Below are 12,247 nucleotides of genomic sequence, written 5' to 3'. Positions count from 1 at the left end.
AATTTTTTTGGTAGTAGGGCATTCACCTATCAACCATATTGAATGTTTCATTAATTGATTCACCTTTGAAAAAAAGTGCAAAGGTAGATATAGACCCAAAATAATCACCCACAAGACAATATAACCATTAACTCCATCATCCATAGTACGTATTGTTTGCAAAATAAAGATACAAAAGTGACAAGCATAAATTGATGAAAGTAAATCAATGACAATTGTACACATCATAGGAAAAATCACTTGATTGTTAAACTTTGCAAATGTAATAGTTACAACACTATTATCATTATTGAAAAACTATACATGGTTTTCAAAAAGACGTATAAAAGTTGTCTCATGATACATAAGCTATGACAAAAAGAAACTAATTCTATCTAGCTACGGCTAAACTGATGTCATCTAATCAGACGTCTCATCGCGTCCAAACGGTGTATCTATCGGATTCTGCAAAACAAAAACAATAAGACAGCTTTTTGTAAGTATAAACATATAGCGATGTTTATAAAATAATACAACAAATAGAAAAGAGTAAACCCTAATACTAACCATGCCGCCGCGAGAACTCAGAATGCCCATCAGGGCGTTTAAGCCCTTCCTACCTACGTACTCGCGCTCGGACGGTGTGGGATCACGTCTTGTCATCGACCACTGTCAAAACATACAAAGAATCCATTATGTTAGAATTTAAAAACCCATAAATCCTAAACTATCAAACATAAAGAGCATTGTGAAAACACTTACAAAATCGGCCTCAAATGATGCCCACCCGCTGCTCCCCAAGTGGTGCGAGCTCCCTTACTCACGCTCTAGCTGCCTCCTTTTGTTGCTTCCACTTGGCAGGATTCTCGCGTGCTGCTTTCTTTGCATTCTTCCAATCTTCTTTGGCCAGCCAATCTGGTCTGTTCCACCCATGCTTGATTGCTTTTTGCACTTCGGGACACTTGTGCTTGTAGTATTTGCGCATTCGAACCTTCATTAGGTCTTCATTGAAGCACTCATCCCGTGTTGGAACGGGAAACTCGTCATGAAGCATGCTGTTGACTCTGTCTTTTAAATCACTCGATACTTCACTCCAGGTGTTTAGTATGTAGTGTCTAAACACCTGAGAGCAAAGACCGTGCATGCCCGAAATCACCTTCTTGCCTTCATCATCCAAGATGATGTCGCCGTTGAAGTCGACGGAGTAAGGCAAGCCCTCTTGCCGTTGATGCGTGAACCTGGGTGTCCCGACAGGGGTCTCTAGTGGCATGTCGATGGGGGTACGGACGTCAGGTATCTCCACTAGAGTCTGAGCCCCGAAGCGAGGAGTGTCCAACTGGAGTGACTCTTGGAGGAGTAGCTAGTGGTGTGTAGCCGATAGGAATGGCAGTCAGCCGCGCAAAAATTGGTGTCGATGGTGATGACGTGGCTGGTGTCAGGGCGGACAAAGAAGGGGAGGGTAAAGAGCCTCGTCTAACATGAGGCGGTGTCGAAGCATCGGCGACGGTATCTCCACAACAACCGCCACCACCACCACTAGAGCGTCGGTGCCTAGACGAGTGTGAAGATCGTCTCGTCAACATCGAAGCTTCGGAGCACGCTGAATGCTTCAAAACAGAGGGAGATGCGACTGGAGTAGGAATGCACGATGGTGCACCAGAGCGATGACGCTCCATGTACCTCTGTCTCTGCTTGGGTGACAAAGAAGAAAGAAACTCCTAATCATCCATACCTTCATTAAACATACGAACATTTAAACTTAATATTGAATGAATGGAGTAGAAAACATGGACAAGTAGATAGAGAGAGAGAGAGAGAGGAGGAGGGATTCCTGTGTAGAGAGTTTCCATTGAATGAGGGTGAATTTCTAAAAGCACTGCGCTCCGGGTGCGATGGAGACTGAATCTTCAATCGCGAAGGAAGTCCATATCTGTTCATAGATGTTGCTTGCCCCACCACTAAATCTTGTTGATCGGGTGAAAGAGATGCTAAGAAGCAGTAGTAGTGCTTCTTAGCGTCTCTTTCACCACTAAATCTAGCTGATTGGGTGAAAGAGACGCTAAGTAAGCAGTAGTAGTGCTTCTTAGCGTCTCTTTCACCTGATCAATTAGATCTAGTGGTGATACGAGCTGCATCTATGAGCAGAGACAGGTCACTCCCTTCGTGATTGCATCTTCAATCTCCATCGCACCCGGAGCGCAGTGCTCTTTGTCCTTGCTTGTGAGAAGATACCTAGAGCATATGTACCTGGAGTGGACGCAAAGACCATTAAATACAATGATGCAATGAAGCGTATAAATAGAAATGGACAAAAAGCCACGTGAACACAATATATATTATAAAACGGAGCAAAATTGTTCAAAACGGAGAATCCTACAAGAATCCCAACTATCTCTTTCTTTTTTGACGTAGAACTTGAAGGTGCTTGTAGCTTTGGAATGTTCAAAGGCTAGCAACAAAAGAATGCGTTCTTCTTCTATTCAACTTGAGTGAGGGAAGAGGAAAGTCGATAACTCAGAATTTTCAATCAAAGAGAGAGAGAGAGAGAGAGAGAGAGAGAGAGAGAGAGAGAGAGAGAGAGAGAGAGAGAGAGAGAGCATGCACACAATCAAATCTTGTAGTCAAAAAACTAGGTGATGGAGCTACATGTGGCCATGGATTACCTAGGATGTGAGCGCAAAATCAAAAGAGTGTTATACAACATGGAAGGTACGTTGAGAGCCAGATTTTTTACAAAACGGAGCAAAATTGTTCAAATACAATATTTATGGCTTTAAGAGGTCTCTCTGTCATCCTCGCATAGATCAACATAACTTCCTATATCTATATAGAGCTCTCCGTTTAAACATATGTCCTTGGTTTCATTTTGTAGATCCTCTGCATGCACCCCATAGAGAGTAGCAGCTTGATGCTTGTCTGGCACCACCTTAGCGGCTTCTGACTGAGCATCTTCTCCTATCTCCTCCATTGATGCCGTTGTGATTGGTACATGGTAGCCTTCATACCGTTCCATGCACTACGAGGGGCTACCTCTATGATGTACCACCAATTTGATGCAAACTTTGTAGGATGAAATATCACCTGCCAGAGCCACATAACTTACATGAGAGCTTCCAAGTACATAAATTCTAAAATGGGATGTTAACTATTTACATACTTACTTGTTCACAATGCTCGGGTAGTACGAAAGTGTCTCTTAGGTTAGTCCATTTCTTAGTTGAATCCACCTCAAGAGAACCAGACTCTCCCCTATGCACAGTAGCGTTGCGACTGTCCATGATTATCTTGAACCATTGCACGTCGAACAAGTCAACAAAAAATCCTCTATAATCGATCCTCAAAATCTCTTGTAGCATGTTGAAGTAAGTGAGTTCCGCCACCATAGGATCTGCATCAGAGGACCGTCGTCGACTAGACTGTTCAAATTTTGCCATGATTCCACAATCTTGAGTAAAACGCTTTTTGTCGATCCGTTCCACCCTAAAATGTCAACCTTTACACCATGTTACAGTGTATGACTTATACTACAACGAACAAAGATTATGAGTGGCCGTTCAAACATCTAGAAAGTCACTAGTCGTACATTACAAACTTACCTTGGTCGCGCAACCTCGAGAATACTCCCACTCTTCCTCAGTCACTTCTTCACCGCACTGTTGTGCGCTTTTCAATTGGTTGTGCAACCATCTTAAGCTCATGAATGTTGGTAGGCTCTCCAGACCCGTTGGATAGTGCATCGGTGGTCGTCTTCCCCATCTCCACTCGATTCGTGCTCTTTGTCGCTCTTGATTTGCATCCTCATATTGTGAAATCCACTTTTGCATCACTAGATTGTGAAGCATGCAAAATCAGTTGATTTTAGCCTCTAGATCTTCCGTCATCTTCTTCTTCACTTTATATTGCCCCGGAACAATCAAGCTTAGCCATAGGTGCCCCTTCTTTGTAGTCAACCACGGGGAATGTTGTAGTTGACGATGACAACAGGCCATACACTGTAAGATGTTGATCTTTGACCAAATGGATTCATGCCATCCATAGCCAGGCCTAAGCGCCAATTTCGAGCTTGCCTGGAAAACTCCGACCATGTTTCATCTATATGTTTCCAGGCTACGCAATCTGCAGGAATTCGTAGCACACCATCCGAAGATTTATTCTCCTCATGCCATGATGCTAGGGCGGCCATGGACTTACATTCAAAGAAATGCTTGATGCGAGGAAGCATAGGAAAATGTCGCAAAACCTTTTGCGGAATTTTTGTTCGGTGGAGATCTACTCGATATCTCTCGGAATCACATTTCGGACACTTCTCAATGTCTATGTATTCCCCACTGAAAAGAATGCAGTCATTAGGACAAGCATGGATTGAATTGTAATCCATCACCAAGTTCCGCAAAATATTTCTTTGCTTCCTTTCAGGAATCTGGCATCACATTATCAGCTGGTAGTATGTGCTCTTTGAGAAATCTACACAACATAAAAATACGGTACAATTGTGTAAAAATCTATCAGATCATTGTATATACATTTAGAGTTTTATTAAAGTAAACTAATTGTAATAGATCACTTGAAAAGCATTTTGATTCTAGTGTCACCTCATCCAAACTTTGCCTGCATGTTGCGAAGGACCAGGAGCACTTTCAATCTAGACACATGTGCTCCATTATACAATGGCGTATCGGCTTCACTTTTCATATCATCATAGATAAGCCTTTCTGAATCCATGATCATCTCGATCATTTCATCAATTTTGTGCTCAAACATTGCCTCGTTGGGAATGTGGTCTTCATGATCATCCCCCGAGCTGTCAGAGGCTACATCTTGTGGCCTCACATATGCTGCTTGACCAAAGCGCCTGCAAATACGTCTATTGGGTTGCAAGATTGCTGCCTGTTGGCCAGCGTCAGAGTTCGACGAATTATAATTGGCAACAACTCGATCTATAATAGATGGATCAAACTTGCCAAATTCGCGAACGTGCTGCAAAGAAACGTGTCTTGTCCGTCGCACAGCATGCTTGCATGGATTACAAGGACATAAGATCCTCGTTAAGAGATAGGTGTTTCTGTTTGGACAGCCCCACATCCTCGTCACTACTCATAATCAGGGTAAAAATCTTATAACTTGGACAAAAAATTTAATATTCTATTGGCATTCTTTGTCTTTTATCTCTCTCTCTCTCTCTCTCTCTCTCTCTCTCTCTCTCTCTCTCTCTCTCTCTCTCTTTGTTCACACTATTAACTACCTTACATTCTCTAGTCATGTCCAATCCCCGCACACCTCGGTCTAGAGGTGCACAGATATCAGAACCACCGGGTTATAATCTCATCTTTATTGGTCAATGCCTATATTTGTGGGTAAAAGAAATCTACACACCCACGTCTACATGATAGTGCAAGTAGTGGACAAAACCCCTTTCCCTCTTCTCTAGCTGTAGCATTTCACAGCATCTTATCTTTTCACCGTTCGTCTAACTCTAATTTTTTTACCATAGTCTCGAAGGTAGACTCTAATATAAAAACTCAATCCAAAATCTTACCTTAAATCTAACCTAATTGAACATGCGGTGATTTGCTCCATTGAAGGGTAAAAGACATACCAATGGGGCTACTAGCTGTGTAGATTTGAATGGGCCGCACATATACAAATACTTCAATGCAAGAGTTTAATACTCTCACCTCTCCACCCCATCGATCCATGACCCAGGTGATGGGACAAAATCCTCCTCGAAGCTGGCCTAGCCGCCACTCCCTAGGTGATGGGATGATCCTGTCTTGATGCAAACTCTTGCTGCATCCCTTTGCTACCACCACCTGTCTGGATTGGTCGTTCTCTCCTCCCGGATACCCCTCCACTCCTCTCTTTCATGCCAGTCAGGTCCGGCATCTATGCATCTGACCTCCGATGCTTCATGTATCGCGCATGCGCCTCCTCATCCAAGCATCGTCAAATGTATTCTCAAGAGAGGGAATTGGAAACTCCCGATGCAGCATAGCAATAAGATAATCCTTAGAGGCTTTATCCTGATCCCTCCAAGAGACCATGATAGACTACAGTGTGTCAAAAAACCTATTTACACAATTGTTGTATGCGGCCCATCACTTGCTTCTCCTCAGGGCTCATAATGGTCTCATCGGACATACGATTGATGAAGTAGGCGTATCACTTTGGCATGTCCCTCCCGTGAACTATAGCAACCCTATCCGATGAATGCTCATCATCCAGGCCTCTAGGAGAACGCGACGCAGTGTTCGGGTCACTCCTCAGCATCTCCGACGTAGTGGCCGGGCCAGCACTCTCAAACGCGTAGGCATTATAATCCTTCAGTGTAGTCTGAGCAGTCTCACAAGCAGGGACACCCCTCGGTGTGTCTAGGGACTCTGCAACACATGAGCTCCAGAAATGACGTGCTCCTTGCCACAACCACCACCACCGCTAGACTGTCGTAGAATTGCTGGTCCGCATGGTCCATCAAACATAAATCTAGATCTAATTTAATATGAAACTCAAAATAAACCTAAATTTAATCTAATCTAACATAAATCTAAATCTAACGCGTGTGTTAATAAACCTAAACTAATCTAACGTAAATCTAACTCAAAATAAACCTAAATCTAATCTAATCTAACCTAGATAAACCTAAATCTAATCTAACGTAAATCTAATTCTAACCTTATCTTGAACGATAAAAAGAGGAAAATGGTATAACCTTTCTATCACCCAAGTGTGGTAGATTGGTTATGACATTTCCCTCGTGAATAACAGGTCTTGAGTTCAACTCCTCGTCGGCTAGATCTTTAGGGTCTTTTGGAATAGTTTCTTACGACGTTAAAACTTTCCAATTCTCGGGGTGTGTGTGTGTGCCAATAAAAAGAGGAAAATGGTATAACCTTTCTATCGCCCAAGTGTGGTAGATTGGTTATGTCATTTCTCTCTTGAATAACAGGTCTTGAGTTCAACTCCTCATCGGCTAGATCTTTAAGGTCTCTTGGGATAGTTTCCTACGACATTAAAACTCTCTTCTTCTCGGGTGTGTGTATGTGTGGGTGTGTGAGCGCACCAATAAAAAGAGGAAAATGGTATAACCTTTCAATCACCCAAGTGTGGTAGATTGGTTATGCCATTTCCCTCTTCAATAACAGGTAAATAACCTGAATAAACCTAAATCTAATCTAATATAACGTAAATCTAAATCTAACGTAAATAAACATAAATCTAACTAAAAGGAAACCTAAATCTAATCTAACGTAAGTCTACATCTAACCTAACCTTTAACGTCTTTTGGGATAGTTTCTTACGACGTTAAAACTCTCTTCTTCTCGTGTGTGTGTGTGTGTGTGTGTGTGTGTGTGTGTGTGCCAATAAAAAGAGAAAAATGGTATAACCTTTCTATCACCCAAGTGCGGTAGATTGGTTATGCCATTTCCCTCTTGAATAACCGGTCTTGAGTTCAACTCCTCGTCGGCTAGATCTTTAAGGTCTCTTGAATTAGTTTCCTACGACGTTAAATTAAACTCTCTTCTTCTCGGGTGTGTGTGTGTGGGTGTGTGTGCACGCCAATAAAAGGAGAAAAATGGTATAACTTTTCTATTACCAAGTGTGATAGATTGGTTATGCCATTTCCCTCATGAATAACAGGTCTTGAGTTCAACTCCTCGTCGACTAGATCTTTAAGGTCTCTTGGGATAGTTTCCTACGACGTTAAGACTCTCTTCTTCTTCTTCTTCTCTCTCTCTCTCTCTTTGTTTTCTCTCTCTCTCTCTCTCTCTAAAACACAATGTGTGTGTGTGTGTGTGTGTGTGTGTGTGTGTGTGTGTGAGAGAGAGAGAGAGAGAGAGAGAGAGAGAGAGAGAGAGAGAGAGAGAGAGAGAGAGAGAGAGAGAAACAGGGTAAGGGAACATGAGAGTGAGGAGAGGGAAGGAACATACCTGGCTCTCCTTCCTCTCCTCATGTGTGTGTGTGTTTGTGTGTGTGGAGAAGAAAGAGAGAGAGAGGGAGAGTGTGCATTACCTTTGTTTGCTAGAGCGCGCGCCAAAAACTCAGATGTGAGATCTGAGTTTTCGGACGCTCTCGGTTATTTTTTTACCGGTGATGGTGTTGCTATAGGGTTCGCTAAGTTACTTATAACTTAGCGACGTCTATAGCAATGCCATGGGTTTTCACATTTGAGCGTGGCACTGCGAGCGTGGCTAATATTAATTTCCTCTTGTAGTGATATGTGGCTCCTATACAGGAAGAAAAGGCTCAGCCAAGAAAAACACGGCCATGTCAATGGGCTAACAATGCTCTAAACAATTGGCTAGAAAAGCCCTTCCAGAAACAACAATCCAAGAGTAAGCAGATAATAAATTTCTATAACCAGCCAAACCACAAAGGGAGAGTTCCAGATATCAACCTTGATGAGGATACTAGAGACATTGATGATTCTTATGACATCCCCTACCAAGAACTTAGGTCATCAGTATCACTAGCATCTCTCATAACAACAATGGAAGGCCAAAAGCAAAGAACAAAAAGTCAAAGCCAAAAAGTTTGAAAATTTTGGATACCAAAGGGCCAGCTCAACCAAAGTAGATATGGATCAAGAAGAAGAAGATCTTTGATGAAAAATCACAAGATCCAACACCAAAGGAGAACAATTGAAGTGTGGAAGAATGGATAATAAAATCACAAAGTTTCAAGCTTTCGCAACTCAGATTTGGGTTCCAAAGAAGTTGATTTAAGCACAAAGAGGTCAGGAGTTTATTTGGATTCCAAAATGGTTAAAGTATCAACTTCCAAAGTTTTCATCCCCAATCAAGCGTACAAGGGATGAAGCAAAGACTGTTGTTGTGACTCACACAAAGACAAGGTGGATCCTAAAGAAATTTCTTCAAACACAAACAAAGCAGGGATAGTATGGGTTCCTAAACGAGCATCATCAATGAAACAACCAGTAGTCAGGAAGAAGTAGGTCCCAAAAGAAACCAATAAAACTATTATCACCGCACCACCGCTTCAATCGTTTCAATTCCTCCTACAATTATAGTACAGGTAGAAGCAAGCAAGTCGCTCACTTGCCCACTGCATGCTACACAAGACTTAAAAGCAAGAGATAAAGTGAATTCTCAGAAAAATCTTGGAGTCAAAATAACAAGAGGCAACCCAAGAGGAAGTCCAAATCTCTCTACAACCTTCAATCAACCAAACGGCGCAGGAGCCTTAACGACCATCACATTTCTTTGAATAGGAAGCCTTAAAAGCAAATGCAAATAAGCAGATTTCTTATACCCACATCTTGCATGATATAAATTTTTTCCATGCATTGACTGTGTATGCATAATAGGGCTACATTACAAGGCCTCCATTGACACAATTTTTAATTGCCCAAGCACAACACATACCCTTGATGATACCCTGTCGTCCACGAAGACTTCAAATAGGAGGGGGATGCATTCTAAATGTAGACCTAATATTATGAATATTAGAGGGCAATGATTGTGAGATGCATTGAATTTTTGCATTTGACTGTGATAATTTTTTGACAAGATTCAGAGTATATTCCCTCATAATAGCAATACAGGAGGGGTATAGGGACAAAATCCATATATGAGCCCCTAGGGACATGTGTATAGTGTACATAGCATTTAGAATTCTATTCAAATAATAATTATCTGTTGAGTTGATTTTTGGTTTTATTTAGTTAGCTCTTGAGAGTTATTTATTTTTATATATGAAAAAATCCATAATCTAGATGAAGAAAAGACTGAAGAGATGCCTGAGTAGTACAAAGAGAATAAGGTATAGGAAAATGACGAAAGTTCACGAGGTATGTCTCAAAATCCGTATTCACAAGGCTACAATGTCAGAGGTAAGAAAAGAATGTTGATCAGCCTTCAACAACAATATGAGGTAAAAAATGACTAAGAATGGTCATAAAACTTCAAGATGGTCTACAAGGACAACAAAATTTGGTGATGCAACTAAACAAAAGCACCCATCAAGTGTAAAGTTTCCTATCAAGGCCATGTACACAAAGTAGATCGCAATACTGTAAATCTTATATCGTGTATGTGACTTAGTGAGGCCTAACAAACAAAAGGGAGTAGCAAAACTGATAAAAAAAGGGAGGAAAAATGACAATTTAGTCATCTATTGCGATAGATGTCTGCAAGCGCGAACAGGGGTCAAGACAAATGATTATCATAATCAATGGTTCTACATGTGTAGAGGATTCTTAGGGTATAATTCATTTCAATTTTGGCACCTAGATGGTGCAAGAGATGCCCATCAGTCATTTTCAAAACTGAAATCCAAAAAGCTAGCCTAGAACTCCAAATTCAAGTCCAAATGAAGCCAGACTTTGTCAGTAGGCTATGAATAGAGAATACAAGCTAAGAGTGAAAAAAAAATTAAAAAGGGGTAAAAAGTCTAACGCCTAGCCAGAGATGCAAATTTTCAAATATGAAGCCATGATAGCCATCTACATACTCCATACCTCATGTATATGAGTTTTGAAGACAAATGAACAATGATAGCTCTCAGATGGTCATCTATCACGAATGATGTCAAACAAGGCCTTTTTGAAGCAAGTTACTAACTTGGGAAATTAATTTGGGTTTGTTAGTCTTTAATTAAGTATGATGATTTACACAACACACAAAAGCTAAAAGTGGAAAATGCGACTTTGATCACCTTGATGGAGGAACAAACAAGTCCCCAATGAAGAAGAGCAGACACAAAAGTAATCAAAGGATCTCAAAAGATGAATAGTTATGATGATAGATGGGGTGATCCTTCATCATTTCAAAAGCACAAAAGTGATTTTGGGGGCTCTAGTTGGGGATCACAATAAACACATCAAAGTCAAAGACATCATATGGAGGATGGAGTGAGGGAAAAAGTGTGGCCCTTTCTGGTTCGACAAAATCTGACTTTGGTTCTGATTCTGGAGGTTGGGGAGAGTGGAAACCTGACAAAAGATCAACTTTTCTTGCTCAAACAAAGAAATACTTGGATGTTGTTGATATCTCTCCAGAGATTTTTCAATGCCTTTCCCCATTTAAGAACTTTTATGTGGAACACCCCAATGTAATATCCATTGATAGCAAAAGATGTGGCTGCCTACCAAAAAAATGAGAGATTGTAGTGGAGGGTAATGACATCCCCAAGCCCATTTTATCCTTTGGGGAGGCTTCCTTTCTTGATTATGTTCTTGGAGGTATCCTTAGATCCGGTTTCAAAGAACCAACAACAATCCAAGCACAAGGCTAGCCAATGGCTTTGAAAGGAAGGGACCTAATTGGGATTGAAATGACAGGGTCAGGGAAAACACTTGCCTACCTATTACCAGCCAATGTTCATGTCAATGTACAACCTACAGTGTCACTAGGTGGTGGTCCATTGTTTCTCATCTTAGAACCCACTAGAGATCTAATCGTCCAAATACAACAAAAGACAACAAAGTTCGGGGCTTCGTCAAAGATAAAGAGTACATGTGTTCACAAAGGTGCATGAAAGGGACCGTAGATAATGGATCTTCAAAAAGGTGTGGAGATATCTTGTCCTTGATGAGGTGGATCAAATGTTGGACATGGGTTTTGAACCTCAAATCAAAGAAATTATCCCCTAGATTTGGCCTGATAGATAGACTTTGTATTTGAGTGCAACGTGGCTTAAAGAATTTGAAGGTTTATCTTAATAATTTCTACAAGATCCTTACAAAGTTCTCATTGATTCACAAGATCATAGATCCAATCATTCAATTCTACAAATTGTGGAAGTTGTTTTTTGAGAATGAGAGCTAATCAAAATTGGCTGACTTACTAGAGCTGTGATAAAAGAAAGTAAAGTGATCGTATTTATGGAAACAAAAAGAGGTTGTGATCAAGCTACTAGAAAACTTTAATGGATTGATTTGCAGCTTTATCTATCCATGGTGATAAGAGTCAAGCTAAACGAGATTGGGTCATTTTTTAATTTGGATCGGGCAATAGCCCTAATATAATGACAGCAACAGATGTTGCATCCTGGGCCTTGGATATGAAAAACAGAAAGTTCGTCGCAATTATGATTTTCATGGATCATAGTTCTTGTTATGGTCTGAAAAACGTACAAGCAGTACAGAAAACAAAAGCAAAAATGAAAATAGAGACCGCACTGACATTGACAATTAGGTCATATCAGGGACGAGATGAATTTGGAGGAGGGGGGGGGGGGGGGGGGGGGGGGGGGGGAGTGTTGACCCATGGGTCAACAATACGACATAAATTAAATTTTCATACCAAAGTCT

The 12,247-nt window shown here is 41.1% G+C and overlaps 1 pseudogene; it reads left to right on the top strand.

The window, feature by feature from the left end:
• Positions 1-10,720: 10,720 nt before the first annotated feature.
• LOC147433624 (DEAD-box ATP-dependent RNA helicase 20 pseudogene) lies at positions 10,721-12,044 on the top strand (annotated as a pseudogene).
• Positions 12,045-12,247: the final 203 nt, after the last annotated feature.

This window comes from Adiantum capillus-veneris, chromosome 19 (genome assembly GCF_014529385.1).
Source record: "Adiantum capillus-veneris isolate H3 chromosome 19, ASM1452938v2, whole genome shotgun sequence".
Lineage (NCBI taxonomy): Eukaryota > Viridiplantae > Streptophyta > Polypodiopsida > Polypodiales > Pteridaceae > Adiantum > Adiantum capillus-veneris.
The sequence above is the reverse complement of the archived record's forward strand: the minus strand, read 5'-3'. Positions and strand labels throughout refer to the sequence as shown.